Source organism: Phasianus colchicus, chromosome 9 (assembly GCF_987193195.1).
Source record: "Phasianus colchicus chromosome 9, bPhaCol1.hap1.1, whole genome shotgun sequence".
Classification (NCBI taxonomy): Eukaryota; Metazoa; Chordata; class Aves; order Galliformes; family Phasianidae; genus Phasianus; species Phasianus colchicus.
In genome coordinates, this window is record NC_143444.1 from 32,042,941 (window position 1) to 32,062,021 (window position 19,081).

The 19,081-nt window shown below is 46.6% G+C and overlaps 1 protein-coding gene across 1 annotated transcript in view; it reads right to left on the reverse strand.

Moving 5' to 3' along the window:
* NEGR1 (neuronal growth regulator 1) overlaps window positions 1-19,081 on the reverse strand; it is a 174,548-nt gene that overhangs the window by 138,629 nt on the left and 16,838 nt on the right. The window lies entirely within an intron of this gene.

The window sequence follows — 19,081 nt, forward strand, 5'->3', positions numbered from 1 at the left end:
CCAGCTGTGGGAAGCGCTGCCAGCCACGCAGCGTAGGACCATCCCTGCTGTGCTCACACACACTGTGAGTCAAATGGAGATCTGCAGGCACGCTGGCCACAGACCTCAGGATGTGCCAGGTGCTGAGAGCTTCAGCTTGCTACCCTCAGTATCCTCACATCAGCCCAGAGAAGGGCAGAGCTGCTAGAAATGCAGAGGGAGATGTCAGTAAAAGTGTTTTCTGTGGGCAAGAGCAGTTCAACATGGAGAGCAGAGCTGAGAGGCCCCTCCTGTGTGCCTGCAGCCCCGTGCAGGTGATGGATGTGGCATCCTGAGAGCTCTGCACGCAGCCATGCCAGCACTTACCAACCCCAAAACGCTACTCAGACAGACCTCTGCTACCTCACGGTGCAGCACGCACAGCACAGAGCTCGGGGAGACTCCAACAGAAGCAAGTCTCATAGAATGGCCTGGGTTGCAAAGGAGCACAATGCTCACCCAGTTCCAACCCCTTGCTGTGTGCAGGTCACCAACCAGCAGCCCAGGCTGCCCAGAGCCACATCCAGCCTGGCCTTGGATGCCTGCAGGGATGGGGCATCCACAGCCTCCTTGGGCAACCTGTTCCAGTGCCTCACCACCCTCTGTGTGAAAAACCTCCTGTTAATATCTAACCTATCTCTATAGGCAGTACTCACACAGCGACAGATTTTCCCACTGACACTGAGAGAAATACTAAGAATTCATTGCAAATAGGTGAACGGGACCATGAAATGCCAGCGCCTGAGAAAAAAGGATGAATCAGCCCAAAGACCACAGCAATGGCCTGCACCGACAGAGGTGCCAACACCTGTGCTACGCATCAGAAATAACAGCAGCGATGAGCTGGGAAGTGGAAGCCTTCTTAAGATGCTGGACTCATCGTGATAATTAGTGCTGTTTTCTCTGCTTGCTTCCAGTCCTCATTATGCCTCTATGTTTTTTACTATAAAAGCTGTCTTCTCTAACAGTAGTATTTAGAGACACACATTTGTAAAAGGATGCAGCCCTGACTTACACAGAAGCACAGTGCAGCTGTGCAGAAGGGAACACTGGGGATCATCCCTTTTGGGCAGGTTCCTTAGAGGAGAATAGTGGAATTAAGAGAAACAGAATTAAGAGTAGTAAGTAAGAGCTGAGCAACAACAACAGTGATTTCGGTTCTTGCACTGAGCTGCAGGGTACCACTCCTGCATGGAGGCTGTTGGCACACCCAGGTGGCAGCTGAAACGCCTGGGTCAGTTTCTCAGAGCCTGTCAGCTGGATCTCCTGCTGCTCACATACCAGTGCACTCCATCCTCCCATAATTTGCCTCGTTGCAATTCATATTTTATAGGCATCAAAGGTCCACGGCTGAGTGTCATAGGCAAGAAGATTTTGAAGATCTCCTCTGCCATTCATTTATTGTTCTTTAATATTAATTTGCATCACCGGAGATCTGACACCTGTCACAAGGAACAAGCCTTTCAACCCAGAGATACCGTGAATTTGTAACTGACACACGTTGACTTGGGTAGAAAAGCAATTTATTATTTTTTTTAAAGGAATGCATAATGAAAAAAGGATCCTGGCTGAGCTCTCCGTTAGAGATGGGGCTTTAAGTGATTGGAACAGAAAAACCTTTGCAGAAGCCATGTTTAAAAGCAATTGCAAAGAAAGGGAGCTGGATTAAAAGGACAGAATTTTCTGAGACCATTAGGAAAATTTCAGGTCTCCTTTGAGCAAGCTGCTTGATCATCACCAATTTCCCAGCTCAGAATTTCTTTTTATGGCATTAAGTACAATACTTCAAAGGCAATACATTGTACTTCAGTCCCACAGGAGAACTTTGGCATGCCTCTGGAAGCCATCTAAGTGTTGAGCAGTTCTCATCTGGCTGCCATCAGAGCCCATGCCAGGAAGGACAGCACAACTGAGGCTGAGGTATGGAGCATGGGCTGGCACTGTGCAGTGCCACAGCCATCAGGACTTCACTTCCAGGCCAGGAATCCAAGAATTAAACACACATAGCACAACGTCACATTGGTGAGTTACTTAACATGAAGCAGTACGTCCTGGAAAGGAGGTTATTGCAGTTTTTATTCTCTTTAATCTGTTATGTTAAAGGAAGAATCCAGGTTGGATGGGGCCCTGGGCTGGTATTAGATATGGAGGTTGGTGGCCCTGCAAGCAGCAAGGGGTTGGAGCTCAGTGATCCTTGCGGTCCCTTCAACCCAAGCCATTCTATGATTCTGAGAAGCTACATTTTAGTTACCACAATCTCAGTGACACCTTTACAGTTACGAAGGGCCAAATCCTCCAAAGCAGCACATCAGTTCCTCCACTGAAAACAGCAACATTCCTCGCAGAAACCACACAGCAGCTCCTCTACAGGCAGTGCCATTCTTTAACCACCACGTGCCGGATCCTTCCCCATTTTTGCCAATGAAGTACCAGGTGGAAGTGGAAGAGAGAGCTGTATCAGCAGCTGTGCATCAATCCCAGCGCTACAGTGCAGACAGAGGGAGTAAGTTATTCACCTTCTGCATAGCCGAGAGCTGCACAAACACAAGAAGGGCAGAAAAGGTCTGCATTCCTCACAGAAGTTAAAAGGGCAAAATACACCATACTAAGACAAATCTAAACACTGGATACAATTTAGACAGGATTTGGAGGAAGCCTGGACTGGCATGCTGAGCCTGCAGGTATCTGGGTTCATCTGCAGCTGTGCTCTCACTTGCAGAAGCGCAGTACCTTAACTCCATCATCAATACCCAATAGATTTGGTCTTTATGTCCAATAATCTGTTTCACTCTGCAGACACTCCCCTGTGCCGAGAAGGATTTCTTAATTTATTTTACTATCTGCCTAATCAATGGGAATCCTCACTGTCAGACTCGTGCTTTCAGAGCTTCCCGAAGCACAGTGCTCTCAGTGCTGAAGTTCGGGCCGTGCTCTCTATTTCACTCCAGGTTAACTTGGAGAAAACATGGCTGTGGATTTGTGAAGGGTACATGGAGGATACGCAGCCAGAAGTGTCTGTTCTTTGGTGCTGAGTGCTAATTAATGCACTGATAGATACACACATCAGGTGTCCACAACAGAAATCCTGCTTTAAGACCTAACAACGTGAATAATATCCAGAATATTGGGAACGGCTCGCTGCAAATCCAGGCATTTAAATGGTGATTTGAGATTAATAACACCTCTCAGGAAAGGACAATAATTCACTGAATACAACCAAACCAGCACTTATTTAAAGGACATTGTTTCAACAACAACTCAATTAGCAATTAGTTGCTAAGCCAATAATCCAAAGGCAGTTCCATTTTATTTTCAATAATTAACATCTGGCAGCTACACTAGCTTGTACAACTTGTGTTGCCAGGGAGGGGGCCAGGCAAAGGGCACGGATGGATGCACCATGGGGGTCGATGCTGGGGTGTGGGGAGCACAGGGGCCAAAGGCAGGAGTTGCACAGGGCAGCACCAGCTATGGCACAATACTAGAAGCAAGCAGCCAAAAGCTGTTCTGGAAAAAGGAAAACCACAAATCTTCCCCAGTGTGGCAGACTCCAAAATTCCCCGCTCACAAAAAGCATTTTGCTCTGCTGAGCACTGCCCCTGATTTTGCTCACCCCCAGCCCAGCACTGGTGAAAGCAGCCTGGCAGATCTCAGCTCTGAGCAGAGCACTGAGGCTCCCAACAAACACTGAGCAACTTCTCAGGCACGTAAGGAGAATTAGGATTAGGCATAAAAATTGCATTTTGCCAGTGATGGACAATACGAGCCCAGTTCCTCTTTGCAGCATTTCTACAAATACTTACCTTTTTTTTTTTAATATATATATATGTAGTTAGATTGCTTTAATAAGGCTAGCCTGCTCCATGCAGCAGAACCAATCCATACTTATTATTTTTCCAATAAAATACAGTTTTCTTCCGCCACTGTGCAATCACAGCCAATTCCCCACACCTTATTTTTTCCTGGCTATTTAGCTAGCACCATTGTTCCATTGTATAATGGTGTAGGAATAAAATAAGTGAACTTCTCAATGAAAGCCATCTGAATTAACATGAAGAAGCAGCTGAAAAGCAGCATGGTTTCACCCCCGAGGAACACCAACCTTGGTTGGATGGGACCTTCGGACATCTCCCAGTCAAACCCTGTGCTGCTGCCCAGAGGGTCACAGAGTGTAGCCCAGCTCTGTGCTGAGTGAACCCACAGTGACGAGGCACCCACAGCCTCCTGCTCGCCATCCCTCTGTCCCTGCACAGCCTGGGAGGAGCGAGCAGCAAAAACTGCTGAGCAAAGCTTCTTAAAAAAAAAAGCCTTACAGGAAGTAAAGATGCCCAATTACAAATTTGTTGGTTTTGATAAAATACTTCAAAGCAAATGAGAGCTCGCACTGAAAGAAGATAACACAAGGCATTTCAGTTGTCTTCACTTAATAATGATTAGGCCGTAAGTGAAAACCCAGATCAAAGTAGGAGGTAGGAGAATAAGACCGGCAATCAGAAAAGGAAAACCGATCCATGCAGTGCTAACGATCTGACAGGCTGAGGAGGATCTATTAATGGTGCTGGTAGAAGGAGAAGCTGTAGTTGCAGCTCCTTGGACACTTTTGGAGCCCTCAGCACCCTCTGCACTGTCACAGGGCACCGCACACCACACTGACACACTCCCTCTCACCAGACCCATCTGCCCCAGCTCCTGCTGGTGTTCTGCACATCATCCCCAGCCCTACCCCCCCTGCAGCACTCAATGCCGCCCTGCTGACAGCAAGGGCCAGCAGCTGGCTCTGAGTGGTGGGGCTCAGATGGATGAAGATCCTCTGAACACACAAACAATACTGTTAAAGCTCGCTCTTAAGGCAAGCATTTCTGTGAGCACACTTCTCTTCCAGCTAGCAGGAAGGAGCAGCACTGCTGCTGGCTCACAGCGTGCTGAATTCAGGCTCACTGCAAACACTTTGTGATGGGAAAGGACAAAAGTCTCAGAAGGCAAAGAGCTAAGATGGAGGAAGGAGAAGGACTGTTCATTTCCTGCAGCCAGAAGCAGCCTTCATTCAGCAGGGATACACCTGGGTCCCCGCGGCACCTCCCACACAGATGTCTGTGCTGCTGGATCTTTCTCTTACAAGTTCTGAAGCGGATGAAATTGGGGAAAGCTATCTAGATTTCTGCCCAGAAAAAGAACGGTCTGCCCTGCAGTAATGTATAATACATGTTTTTGTACTTTGAGTAAGTAAGATTCACTCTTTTAAACTGCTGCAATTGCACTGACTGCAGTGGATGTGAACACAGACTCGTGTATTTCATTTTTGAAGCCTTTGACTTCTTTAAGCAATGGAAGAAAAAAACCACTGGGGTGGCTGCTGCCCTCCTGGCCCTCCTGCTGGTGCTGGAGCAGCACACGTTCCCCACGAGGAGCACTGTGACCCACAGCCCTGGTGGCTGCCCCCCCCACGTCCTGCATCCTGGAGCTGTCCCACTGCACTTTCTTTCTTAATAAAAGTCACAATTAAGTGTCAGAATGGGTTCAGAACTGCCTGAAGATGGGGCACTTGGGATGCAGCCTTCAGAACCTGCCTGTGGCCCATAGCCCACACTGCAGGACAGCCCATCTGCACCAGCATGGATCCACAGCCCAGCTGTACCTGCAGGAAGTGCAGCTGGCCTGGCACAGCCACAGAGGACCCAAAGAAAAGTTTTGATGGACCTGCGCAGGGCAGACCACAACTAAGGGCTCTTTTATGACCTAAGGGTGTGCTTGGCTATAACATCACAGCCAAGTGAGTGCTGCTCTCATTAAGAGTGCAAGAGGAGGCTTAGGTGCAAGCTTCAATCAGCAAACCCAGCTCCTAACTGCACAAGCAATGCCAGATGTGAAAATCCAAAGTGCACGATGCTTTTCCCACATCGCATGCAGCCTTGGAAGAACAGGAGGAAAAGCACAACTCTGCTCGTATCATGGGTGAAATAATTTGATTTCCAGCCCATGGCAAACCAGACTGGTGTTGTATTCCCTCAGAACAACAGGGTAAGATCTCCAAATGAAATTTTGCCCCCATGGTGTCAAATTGAAGCTGAGCAAGCACACAGATTTCTTGCTTTCACGTGTATGTTACACATATTGCCAGGCAACAGAAGGACTGTTACTTTTCAGGCTTGTGAACATGACAGAGGACCTTCAAATCAGCCACAATCCATGGGCTGATGTACAGAAGATGAGGTTTAAAAATGCAAGTGCGTTCCAATGGCAGCATTGAAAAATACACCATAGAACAAAACGGTGGGTCTGCAGTGGTGCATTTGAGATGCTGAGCCCAACCCATAGCATGATGTTCTCTGGATGTTCAAGTATTACTTACAAAATTAATCCAAGAGAACAAATCCAAATGTTAATTAATGCAACACAATATCAAGAGTACCCACTTTTGACTTTGGATCATAAAGATTGGTTGCATCTTCTCTACTGTGACACAAGTCAAAACTTTTGGGTATGTTACAAAAATCACTGCGATGATTTGTATGAAGGAATGGAAAATTCAGGTGCTAAGGAAATTTCAGTGAGCGTTAAGTAAGAGAAAAGCCCATTCCACTGCTGACAGTTTTTGCTGCATAGGGTGCATTAGCAGCAAGGTTAAACACGACACCTAAAGTGCCCGAAGACAAAAGCCAAATTTAGGAAGCAGCTCCTCAGCAAGATTCAATCCCCAGCGAAACAAACGGAAGCTGTGTGCTGCTCAGACGATCCTCACAGAGAGAAACAGCCATCTGTCTTTATGCTCAAGGCTTTGAAATACAAGCTCGGGCTGCTCTGCTGGGCAGGCTGACAGAGAGAACAGCGTAGGACTGATGTCTGGGCAGCTGAGTGCCCAAGGCTGTGCGGACTGATCTCTCACAACGCACAGCACTCAACATACACAGTTTTTCTATTAATGCAGAGTAAAAAACCACCAAAAATACTACAAGAGGGCACTCAGAGATCAGCTCTCCTATCCAAAACCAAAACCAACTGCTGCGCAGTGCTGAGATGCTCAGCTCTCACTGCCTGTAGGGACCAGACTCAGCAACTTCAGGACTTACCCCACCCGCACCCCCTGCTATGACTCTCCAAATGCTTTTTCTCCCTGCTCTCACCATCCTATTTGCACTGCTAGCAAGAGCTGCCCACCTTCACCTTGCTGCCCTGGCCTCTTCCAACATAGCCCAGCAAAGCCTCGGGGAATCTGCTGGGAAACAGCACTTAGAATTTGATGCTGCACCAAGGGTGGTGGTAACGTGTCATCTCAGCTGATAAACATGACACAAACGCTGCGAGCAACCACAAGCTCACATTGACATTAACATAACAGGGAATATAAATTCCTGCTTCCAATACTTCAATAAACATCTACTACATGAAAAAAAATACATGAGTCCTTTAAAATATGAGTCTTCTGAAGAGAAAGCTGTATAGAATAGAGCCATCAGATAATGCAAGCTGCTCAGAAAGTCACCTACTGCAACTTCCCTCACAGACTAACCCAAGGCTTACAACAACTGCAGTTATTTATGTGTGAATGTGGGGGCAAAAAGGAGGGCCTGGAGCACACTGCTGGGAATCAGCCTCCATGGAGCAAGGATGGAGCAGCTGAAAAGCCCTAAGAGCCCGGAGCTCAGCCTGGGAATGGAATGAACCTCCTGAAGATCAGTAAGGGAGAAGCCCGATTACAGAACACCACTTTTATCACACTGCCACAAGCTCCAGATCGAAAGGAATTAATCCACATGCGCAAACACGCTGTAAGTGTACTTGGTTTGCAGCATGAGAACCATTGAGAATGGCTGTGTTACAGATCAGTAAAACAAGTGCGTGTCGCTGATACTTCCTTTTACCCATAGCAATTTAAATTATAGGAAAAATAAGTTTAAATACACCGCAAAAGGTAAATATTATAAAATCATCATCCTGATATTCCAGTCTTTGGAAGTCAAAACACTCCAGACTGCTGACCTGATTAACAGCACATAATTAGCAAACAGCACCGATGTTACACGACCAGCTCAGCAGCTCCTGGCCTCGTGCTGCATGCGACCTGTGTGGGGTCCTCTCCTCTGCTTGGAAGCAGGAATCCTGCAGCAGGAACCCTAATCCTAACCCCTCTACACACACAGCATGGCTGGGAAGGGGCAGACCTCGTGCCCAGACAAATGGAAAGCCCCTTTTTTATGATGTGGCACAGAGGTAGAGGCTGAGTGTGGCAGCTCCGGTATTTCTAGAGCACCATCTATGATCATTTTTCTTTCCAACATCAAGGAATTTTTAAATGACAAAGGTACAGCAATAAAGTGGATTTCTCACGCCGTAAAGAAGCCCATATATCTCCAAGAGCTTTTATGGTTAAGGTTAGGAAATTATTTTTCAGTTCAAAAAGCAGTAAAATATTTCCATTAGAATTCTTACAATCTGAACAAGAGAGAAAGGTTTTCAAATGAGGGAAGAGAAATTAAGCAGGGGTACTTTGAGGATGTATTATGTTTCATATCTTCTTTTAATTACTAACACCAATCATCTCTATTAGTAACAGGTCAGCCGCCTTATTTGTCGAGAACACCAACTTCAATCATTTCAAACGTGAGGCACAACAGCCGTATTTTCTGCTAATGATTTCTTATGCGCGTTGTTTGTCATTAGTCCTAATGGGAAAAATTAAACAGGAGCATTGTGGAGATGCTGCACCATGGATGTGAGACCCTGCAGGATGCCCAGCAATGGGAGCAGCACAGCAGTGCTGGGAGTGCCTTGTGCCCAGCTGGGGCAAAGGGCCTCTTCCATTCCCAGTCTTCTGCAATCAACATTTAGGGCCCCATTTTGTAGAGGGAGATTTTAGGTTCAAGGAGTTATCTTTTTCTGTTCTCACAAATAGGAATTGTGGGAAGCTGTTAATTACAGCTTTGAAACCTCTAATTAATGACAATGGCAGCCACTACAAAGCAGCACGTATGTTCTGTATAAGCTCTGTGTGCACCTGTATGGCTCCGCATGTTCTTCTCCATCCCAGCACCTCTGCATGGTGAAGCCCCTCCTGCACCTCACCTCCTTTGCCCTGCCTGCACTGTAATGGGTGCACCACCACCTCCCCAGTGCTCCATGTACATTAGTATGAAGAACAGTCACTGCTTATATGATGTGAGACTTGGTCACTGAATAACGGGAAAGGTGAACAGACCAGACACGTTTCAAACCTTCCCAGAGAAGGAGGGAAGATTTCTCATTTCCAACTTTTGTACTTTGTGTAACAGTTGATTGTTGCCATCCTTGAGAAATTAACATAAAGTCAGAGATAACAAATTCTAGCAAACCAATTTAGAACCTCACAGCAAAATAATTGATAAATGTTTAAAGAAAAAAAAAAAAAAACCAACCCTAAAGAGTTCGGCTTCAGGATTCGTGAGCAAAGGCTGCAGAGCGTGGATTTACATTTCAGACACACACTCATTCTTCTCGCAAAGTACCGAACACAATATTTATATTCATTTTGCAGTCCTGGCAGAGCTGATTGATGTGAACCTATTCATATTTAGATAACCTATGAATCAACAAAATAAAAATCCTCATATTAAGAAGAAGAATGGAAGAAAGAGAAGGAGAAGATACCAACTTCATCTCCAGCAGCAGCAGCCTGTGGAAGCTCCTCTCCACCACATCCTGGCATCACACAGCCCCCACCCCACCATGCCTGGCTGCAGTGCCCTAAAGAGGGAATCATTGGCAAACAGAGCACGCTGGGGTCACTGGAGCACCACAGCCCTTGGGAGGCACACATCCATCTTGAGAACAGCACCAAATGCCCCACCAGAGAAACACATGCATGGAAGAGGGTCAGCACTTCCATGTAAGATGTAAGCGACGAGAATTCAGAAGGATGTGGTGAAAAGAGGATGAGATACAAATATTCACGAGAGGTTGGATTTCGTGGGGGAAGTGGAGCAGGCATCTGTTCTGCAATGAAGCTTCACTTTGAAAATCACTTAGGGGTGCTGTGTAAATTTAATAATGTGTTATCGTATGAAAAGAAGCTCTCGTGTGAAAACATCTGCAAATTTTCACACCCCTCCAAGGTTTCTGCAGTTATTTAATTCATTTTCCAAACACCATTTGGTTGCTACTGATGAAGAATGATGTTTAAAATCTACTCTGTGCTTTAAATGTAATCTTGAAATAAAAAACTCTGCCTAGTCGTGTGCCGGGGGGCAGAGATGGGTCCTTGGGTAGAGAGGAGCTTCCACAAAGAAGAGCTGAAGTCTCCGGAGCCAGCACGAAACAAGGTGAGAAGGAACAGCCTAATGCTGTGCTGCCAGAAGAATTAAAAAAATAAATGGAGCAGATGTGACAACATAAATGTTCATAATATAGGCACCCAAGCGTTCGGTCTTCTCAAAACCTAATAGAATTAGAACAGAGCAGAGCACGAGGCACATGGATCTGCTATTCGTAACGCATTCGAGCAAGCCAAGCTCTGTTTGAATCCACAGCTTTGAATAACGATGGTGTGCTTCTCAAAAGCACAGGGCCTGGATCCACAAGCACAGATATCTTCCACTGGCAAGAGCCAGGCAGGAGAACAACAGCACGGGCTGCAAAGCTCTTCTGGGCGGCCCCATGTGCAGCAGTAAGGCAGAGGCCCTGCTTCCATCTCCTGCCCCACAGCCTCATCCACCACCAGGCACTGCTGATGGATGATGCTTCGACAGCAGAGGGACCCTCATCCCTGCCCTGGGGCCAGCCATGAGAAGGAGGTGTGGGCTTTGCCCTGCATTGTGTTCTTAAGGCTGTTTCAAAGGGGTACTTGGCTCAAACCGTTGTGCCATCTTCCAACTGCGGGTTTATCAAGAGCACCACAAGTGTAACTGTAAATGCAATCAGGCTGCGACTGGCAGAAATCAGCACGTCGTGACTGTCATGAATATTTCTCTGAAGGATTATTTCTTATTATCACTTGGAAATCATTTTATATAGCTAGTATTGATTTCTGAGAGCTACTTGCATTTTAAATCACATCTACATGCGTTTCATTTACAATTCAATGTAGTTTATCACAAAGGCACAATGGTAACATTTTCTCATTGCACACAAATAACACTTGCACCACACCAAGGAAAGCCCTGCCTGCTGTGGGGCAGCACGGCCACCCCTTGGGCATTGGCTCACACTGAGAGCCAGCTGCATGGGTCGCTTTGTGGCAGCAAAGCACACCACAAGCACTGCTCAGCACTCATTTTAACTTCTCCAACTGAAGGAACAAGGCTTGAACAGCGGGGCTCGGTAGATGAGACATTGCTTCCATGGAAAGCAGCAGTGCAGGGTGAGCGTGAACTGATGTGCCTTCATTGCTTTTGAAAAATCAGTGATCCAGAGAAATTAGAACAAAGCTTGAGATACAGTGAGTTCCTACATCTGGAGAACCACAGAGTCGTTCAGGTTGGAGAAAACCTCTGAGATCAACAATGCACCCCCAGCCCACATTGCCCAGCCCACATCCCCATGGCGTTGGAACACATCAGGACTTTATCAATCTCTTCATTATTGAGAAAAAACTCAGCAGATCAAAGTGAAAGAAAACATCTCCGCTCCTTTTTGGAGATGCATGAAAGCCATAAAAGTCCTGAAGAGCAAACTGCATCTGTCCCATGATTTAAACATTTCTGCAACACATCTCTGCTGCAGGGCAATTTAGTCATGGGGACAACAAAGGGGTTCTGCAAGAGGCCCGTTTCTTTGTGCCTTAGGCATGGAAACTGCTGCAAAATGAGGGCAGGACTTTGCACACGTAGGCACCTGTGCAGAGCAGGGGGGTATCGGGCTCCCTCAGCTTTGTGAGACCATTTCATTATTAAAACTGCACTTTATAATTTTCTAAGATTCTTTACAGGCATAAATAAACACCACTGAAGTTTCTTTTCTTTTTCTATTAGAACACCCCATGAAATGATATTTTGAAACTCAAAACCAGAAGACCACTTGCAGCTTGCTGCTTTTAGCTCCTTCATCTTTATCATAATTAAAATAATTGGATCCTGCACGTTCTTTGTTAATAGCAAGAGCTGTTCGGTTGGTTTTTATGTTTCCTACGTTGAAAACAGGAGCTGAAAGGATGCTTGGCTTCCTGACAGCACAGACCCAGACAACAACTACATCATGCACTGCTGATCCCATCCTGCACGTAACCATTGCTCACTTTCCCTCCAACTTTCTGAACTTCTGCCACAAGAACTGCAGCAGAAAACCACTCATCCTTAAACTCCTCACACAAGTAACTTTCCATATCCAGCCAAACCTGATCCATTGATGTCTCTTTTTAGCAGACACGATAGTTTGTTTACCTTTTTGGTTGTGTTGCTGATTCTTCTGGCACACAGTGTTGCAATTGGGCAGGGCGATACCACGGGAAAGGCGTTACAACAAAGCTGCGATGATGGAAGGACCAGCACAACAGAAAGGTGCTATGAAGGAAAATTGCTCAGCTGTATCAGAAGATTCCAAGTTTGCAGGGAAAGCTCCACAAAGGAGGGATCTCCAACCAGGGATCCTTTCCCCGTCAGTCAGCCCTTCAATGAGCTCTAGGAGAGGTGCAGCCAGGCTGCACTCCTTCCACTCACATCAGTGAATTGCCTTCACCTGTGCTCCCAAGGCTGACTGGGTCCCTTCCCCAGGTGCTCAATCAGTGGTTAAGGCCGTGACTCAACAGTTTCCATACACAGGGAATTGATAGCACCTTGTTTATTGGGTATATGTGGTCCTGCCCCACCTCAACAACCTGCAGCTGGAAACTCTAGGAGCACGCAGACGGTCTGCAGCCAACCTGCTCCTTGTTGATCCTACTTGTCATCCTACTTGAACACTGACAGGAAACGAATCGTAAAGGGGCTTTGGTCAGATGGCTTTCAGTCAGTGCTAAGTCACCTGCTGAATGAATGCAATCAGGAATTACATTCTCCTGGAAAGCACGCCACTGGGTTAGTCCTCCAGCAAGCATCTGCTCACGCATCACTGAGTACTGCTTGCTAACACAAAGCTTTCCTGGGCCAACTTGTAAATCAGTCAGGACAGCAACTAGCAGAGAGCCTCAGACGGAAGCCTGCCTAACATCACCTCGCTGATTGTTCTGCATTTGCTGATATCCCAAAGAAAATGATGAACCATTATGCGCTCAACTTCTCCAAACTCACGGTTTCATCGGGATCTGGAGGGGCTGACAGCTGGCCAGCTGCTCTGCGTGATGACTGAGCGCTGCAGTACGGCGTTTGTTCATCAGCTGTAATTGTTTGGGATAGCACACAAGGCACACGCACGCTCAATCGGGAGCCGCAAACAGAATTAGCTCGAATCCCTTCAGGAAACTGAGAACACACTGCATCACAGAGAATTTATCAAAAGATTTACTTGATGGTGCCTATGATCCAAGAATGGTTATATGGTAGTTTACATCTCTTTGTTTTTCCTGAGCTGAGGGTTTGCTGGGGTTGGAAAGCTGAAGCACTTTAAAGTTCTGCTTGCTTTGCCAGCTACAGAGCCCTTTTCCATAACCTCAGCACCCGCTGCTGCCTCTCAGCGCCCCCCCCCCCCCCCCCCCCCAGCTGGGGGCTGTGCCACACATTAGCAGCACAGCCAGGCCGGGAAGCACAGCCGAGGTGTTGCCCTTCACTGCCCATTCCCTAAAGCCAGTCCTGTGCCCAACCCAGTGTCACAGGCTGTGAGCTGCATGGGGCAGAAGGAACAGCAGGGGCCGGGGTCACCTCCAGCTGTCCTTGCTGCCAAACTGCAGCACCGTGCAGGAGAAACAACAAGAACTAATTCCTGCTACCCAATGCTATACGGCCGTGTTTTCATTCCATAGGCACACTCCATAGATTCACTTCACAACAGCGCATGTCCCATCCCACGGGAACAAGTGTTCTTGAGCAGACACAAGTCTATGGCTACGCGCTCATCCAAAACTGGCCAATAAAACCCACAATTCAGTGCTTTTCCCTCCTTGAGAAGCCATCCATGTGACACCCAGCCATGAGATGGCCAAGCCCTAGGGGCTGCTCTGCAGGGCACCTCACTGCAGCATCATCAGCAGCAACAGCTGCTAATTAGTTCTCATAACGAGGGTAAATTCATCAGCATTCCCTTACTCTGGTTTGAAAACCAAGGATAAAACTTCATACACTTAAAACTGAACCTCTGAGTTATTGGAGTACTTGCCTAGCATCTTGTTAGTAGCTTCCCTGATCTCACAGCTTTAATTAGCAGCTCCAGTGTGGGATTTACCTATGACAGTCAGTGGGTGACGAGTGCTAGCTAATGAATTATTCAACAAACTAAGAGACTTGGGGAGTTCTCTACCTGCCCCAGACTAATACACACTTCATTAGCAACTATTTTCACCTGTGACAGCCACAGGTACCTCACAGACTGAACTGCTACTCTCACCTGAAATGGGTTCTCTCTACATCCACATTAATGTCAAACCCAGAGTTTTACTTCTATAGAGATTACATTAATGGTGACAGCTAGTAAATTGGATCCTCAGGATTATGGGATATCTTCATTAACCCTAGGTAATGCCAGGAAGGGCTGTGCAGGCACAGCCACACCAGCACCAGTCAGAGAACCCCTCTCTCAGCTGCACCACGCGGACAGCAGGCAGGGAACCCATCTCTCACCCGACAGTACAGAGAACAGCTTCATGAGCACCCAGCAGTCTCAGAAGCACTGGAAACATCACAGCACTCTGCAGAGATGCTTCAAAGTGTCCCCAGGTGTCCCTGCCCAATCCCTGCAGTGCCCTCAGGACCAGGAAGGTACTGTCCCATGGCATCATGGTGCTCATCCTCCAAACCAAGGTGTAAGCACCTTCCTAACAACTGTAACACCACATCATGTATGTGCGTGCTGCATTCTTACAGGGGAAAATAATACAGCATACACACACAACCACTGCAGCATTTTGAAACTGCTGGAAGGTTATCAGTCAAGATTTGGTACTTGGATATCTAATGCACTGTACTGTACAAAATATACATCTGATAGCCAGCAGGTGCATAAGCTAAGTATATAAGCTAGAGCAATAAATCACTGCCAGCAATGGGCCATACCTGAATCTCTGTGACACAGCAGCCCTGTTGTGGCAGATCCCCAGAGGACAGCAGGCCTGCTCTGGAGGATATCGATCTGCTCCACTGTTCTTCCCTAATTGCCACCAATGCAGTCCCCTCCAATTAGCCTGCTTGGCTAACGGCTCTCCTAGCATTCATTATCCAGGTCGGTGACAAAGTGAAAGTCTAGCTAAGGAAGAGCCCAGAAGAACATGAAAACAGAGCAACAGTGATTGCTCCAGGCATTTTTTGCCTTACTGGCAGCATTCAGATACGTGCCCAGGCCAGGAGACCATCGCTTCTGTTCCCAGCCCTAAGAAGTACTGCCTCCCCCAGCGTAAAGATAAAATTGGTGATTAAAGGTAGATTCACCTGTTTATTTATAGAAAGGATTGGTGGGTTTGCAAACAGAGGATACGTGAATAAATAGCTGTGGGGGAGAAAAAGCACCTGAATGCCTTTATTTACCAGGTGGACTCCATGGGCAGCGATGGAAATACCCTTTCCTGCCAGACTCAGTATTGATCCCACACTGATGATTTTTCTCAGATGACCTTAATCCACTTAACATAGCCCTACTGATACTGCAACCTGACCTACTTTTTTGTTTTTTTAAGGAAAAACCAATGATTTTTATAGTACTGAAGCAAAGAGCAGCAACAGGCAGCGTTTACTGTGCGCAGCCAGCCAGGCACATCTGAAGGAACCGGCACAGATTTGGAACAGCTCTTTCCTCATAAAAGTATACAAAGAATCCATTGCTTTTGTTGATTACTCCCATCTATCGGATTCTTCACTGAAGTGCTTTACATGGTGCATGGCAATGGAAGGACCCTGATGTGGCAGTGCCCCAAGCAGGGCTCCAGCAGGCTGCCCAGGCACCTACGTGGGGAAGGACCACCAACTTGTGCTTCATCCTGCTGAGAGCCTGTCCTGGGGTTCCTCTGAGCTGGATGCTGTTGGGCTCACCTACATCTTCAGCTCTCCGTTATGTAACAGAAACAGTGCTTGCTTCATCAAGTGCAAGAAAAATATTTACATACTTGCATTTATTTACACAATAATAGACTGTTGAAATGCCACAGTAATCACTACTTTGAGATCAAATGTGAAACCTTATTATATACATCAGGAAAATTAGCTTTCCGGTGAAATATGGCATGACCTTCAACTGGTACTCAAAGCACAGTCTAACTCTGGCCATTCATACATAAATTCACACATTTGGAATTTATAAATTACAGCATGAACTGGATTCAACCTTACTGAAAGCTGAAGTCTCACGTGGGCACACCCACCATAAAATGCATATTTACCAGCACGCCCACAGCACCTCTCCCAGTGCTCATTCACCTCCACATCAGATGCAAGCATTTTTCATGCACAACTACTACTCACATTCAAAAGGGAAAGTGATTTAGGGAATAAATTATCTCTTTGAAATATAAGGAGTGCCACGTGCCTTGGCCTTCATTAAAATGGTGAAACATTCTCCTTTCCCTCTTCATTGTTTTCCTCTCCATAATTGCAACCGTGGCAGCAGAGCTGGAAGCAGAGGCCCGAGGGGCCATGCAGGCACAGCAGGGCTCTGTCACCGTTACAGCGGGCAGCAGCCAAATTGAAGCATTCATTTTCATGGCTGGTTATTGCTACCTGATGACCTGAGTGTTAAGACAAATAACACGGGCTCAGGTGAAGGTGCTGGAGAGGAAACAAGACATATTTGAGGGGGAGAACATGAACAAAAAGAGGACTGAGATCTACAAGTCAAGAAGCGTTTGAGGTGAGTGCAGCTGGTGATGTTGGAGCTGGGTGACAGGTCACACAAAGTGCAAACTGGCTGCATGCCCTTCCCTCCCCCTGCACACGCAGTGTGGGTGCTCCTATGGGACACGCTGAGCTCTGCCCACACAGCACTCGGCGGCTCTGACGTCCCCATGTGTCACATGGTGGGAAATGAGTGTCTGCAGAGCATTTGTGTGTATTTTGGATTGGTTCATCGTGTTTACACCGCCAGTCCCACAGGCCATAAATTAACAGCCTTTCCTCGGTTACGAATTACTTTAATTTAAGGATGTAGATGTTTCCGTGCATCCCAAGACATCCAATTTCAGTTTCCAGGACCCAGATTGCCCTCTGGAACTTTTTGTTTCTCCCTTTATTAGAGCAGCTAATGCAGCAAATTAAGGTTCATCTCCATCAGTGAACATAGGTGAACCCATCCTAGAATCATAGTCATAGAATTGCTTAGGTTAGAAAAGACCTTAAAGATCATCGAGTCCAACCACACTCCAACCACACAACTCTAACAGCCCTCTGCTAAATCATGGCCCTGAGCACCACCATCCAAACGGTTTTTAAACACATTCAAGGATGGGTTAAACACATTCAGGGATCAGATCAGGTCTCTCTTATAAAATATTAGAGTGAACATAAATCATATTTCACATTTCTGGCCCTTTCAGTTAGTCGCCATTTTTTTGCTATTTCTGACAGAAAATTACTATGCACAGAACAGAATAATCAACACTTGGCATATCCAGGTACACTGACCAATCTATAATCATTTCTACCTTCAAGAACAGCACAAGAACTTTTAGCTGCTTTGGAAAATGAACGGCCCCAAGGGCGTTTGGACATCAATTTAGGAAAAATGCTGGGGATAGAAGAGCTGTGGTTACCTGCAGGAGCTGGATGGAGGCGGACATGGAGCAGCCACATCCCCAGCCATGCCTGCTGCCCGGCCTCAGCCCCACACACCCCACAGCCCTGTGCACAGAACTGCTCTCAGCATCAGCAGTGACTCAGCCGCAGGAGATTCACAACCACTCAGGCTGCTAATTGCCGAAACTACTCCAGAAAATAGGCTGCAGGCTCCCGTGTCACTTAGATTCTTTTCAAGATATTATTAAAAGACAATTTAAGAAAAGCTTTTAAAATTAATAAGCATAGTCAGTGAATCATTGAAACAGCTACAGTGTGGGTCTAAGAAAAGAAATAAATAATAACTTAGCACTGCCCGTAAATCCATAGCCATAATGCAAACTGATGCTCCTGCATTGTTTCTGATGCAGCAAAAGTATAATTCATAACAAACACCTGTTATCTATTCCTGTGATGAGACACTAACGATGATAACAGCGCTCTAGGCAGTGATCAGAATATATCTGATGAAGACTAATATAATCTTTACTTTGGAAAGATACTCAGATGTACCCCAAAGAAACCCCATTTGGAACAGAGGCAGATAACCCCAACCAGCAGGTCCATTCTTACACCCAACCTGAAGTAGTTCTTTAGTTGCCTTGCTCCAGGAGAAGCTAATGAGACGAGTCTGGAAGTGACATAGAAAAGCTCCTGCCCAGCCCTGTGGTCGCAGAACATGGTACCACCAGGATGCTCCCACCTCCACTGTGATGGAAAACAAACCGCTGTGGCCAACTTCCCCAACAAACTCACTGCAGCAACTTCCTGAAGAAGCAACTGTTTCAACCACGACTTCACAAAACATCCTTACGCTGTGTTCTCAGTTAGTTTCAAAGAAGCTAAGCAGTTGCCGACCCCTCCTGACCTCCTGATGCCCAGGACACAAACCTTGGTGCTGCTCCACCAGCACTGCACTGACACGGAGCGAGCCGTGCCCAGCACAGAGTGCTTAAAGAACTCTGAAATCTTCACTAGGGTTGATCTGAACCACCAGTAAGTCAGAAAAGAAAAACCCCAGAGCAGCTCAGTGTCTTCAAGTGTTTGAAACAAAGCTCGCTTGCCATCTCTCACAAAGTTGAGAACCACCTCTGAAGCACTTTCTGCAGCTGAAATCCCTCTTTGTTGAGAATGGAGTCCTCCCAGAAAGCTGTGCAAAGCACACACATACTGTCTTTTCTGGTTCCTTCCTCCCTGAAACCATGCAGTCAGGAAGTTTGCAACAAAACTTTTGCTAAAGATGATCGCTAACA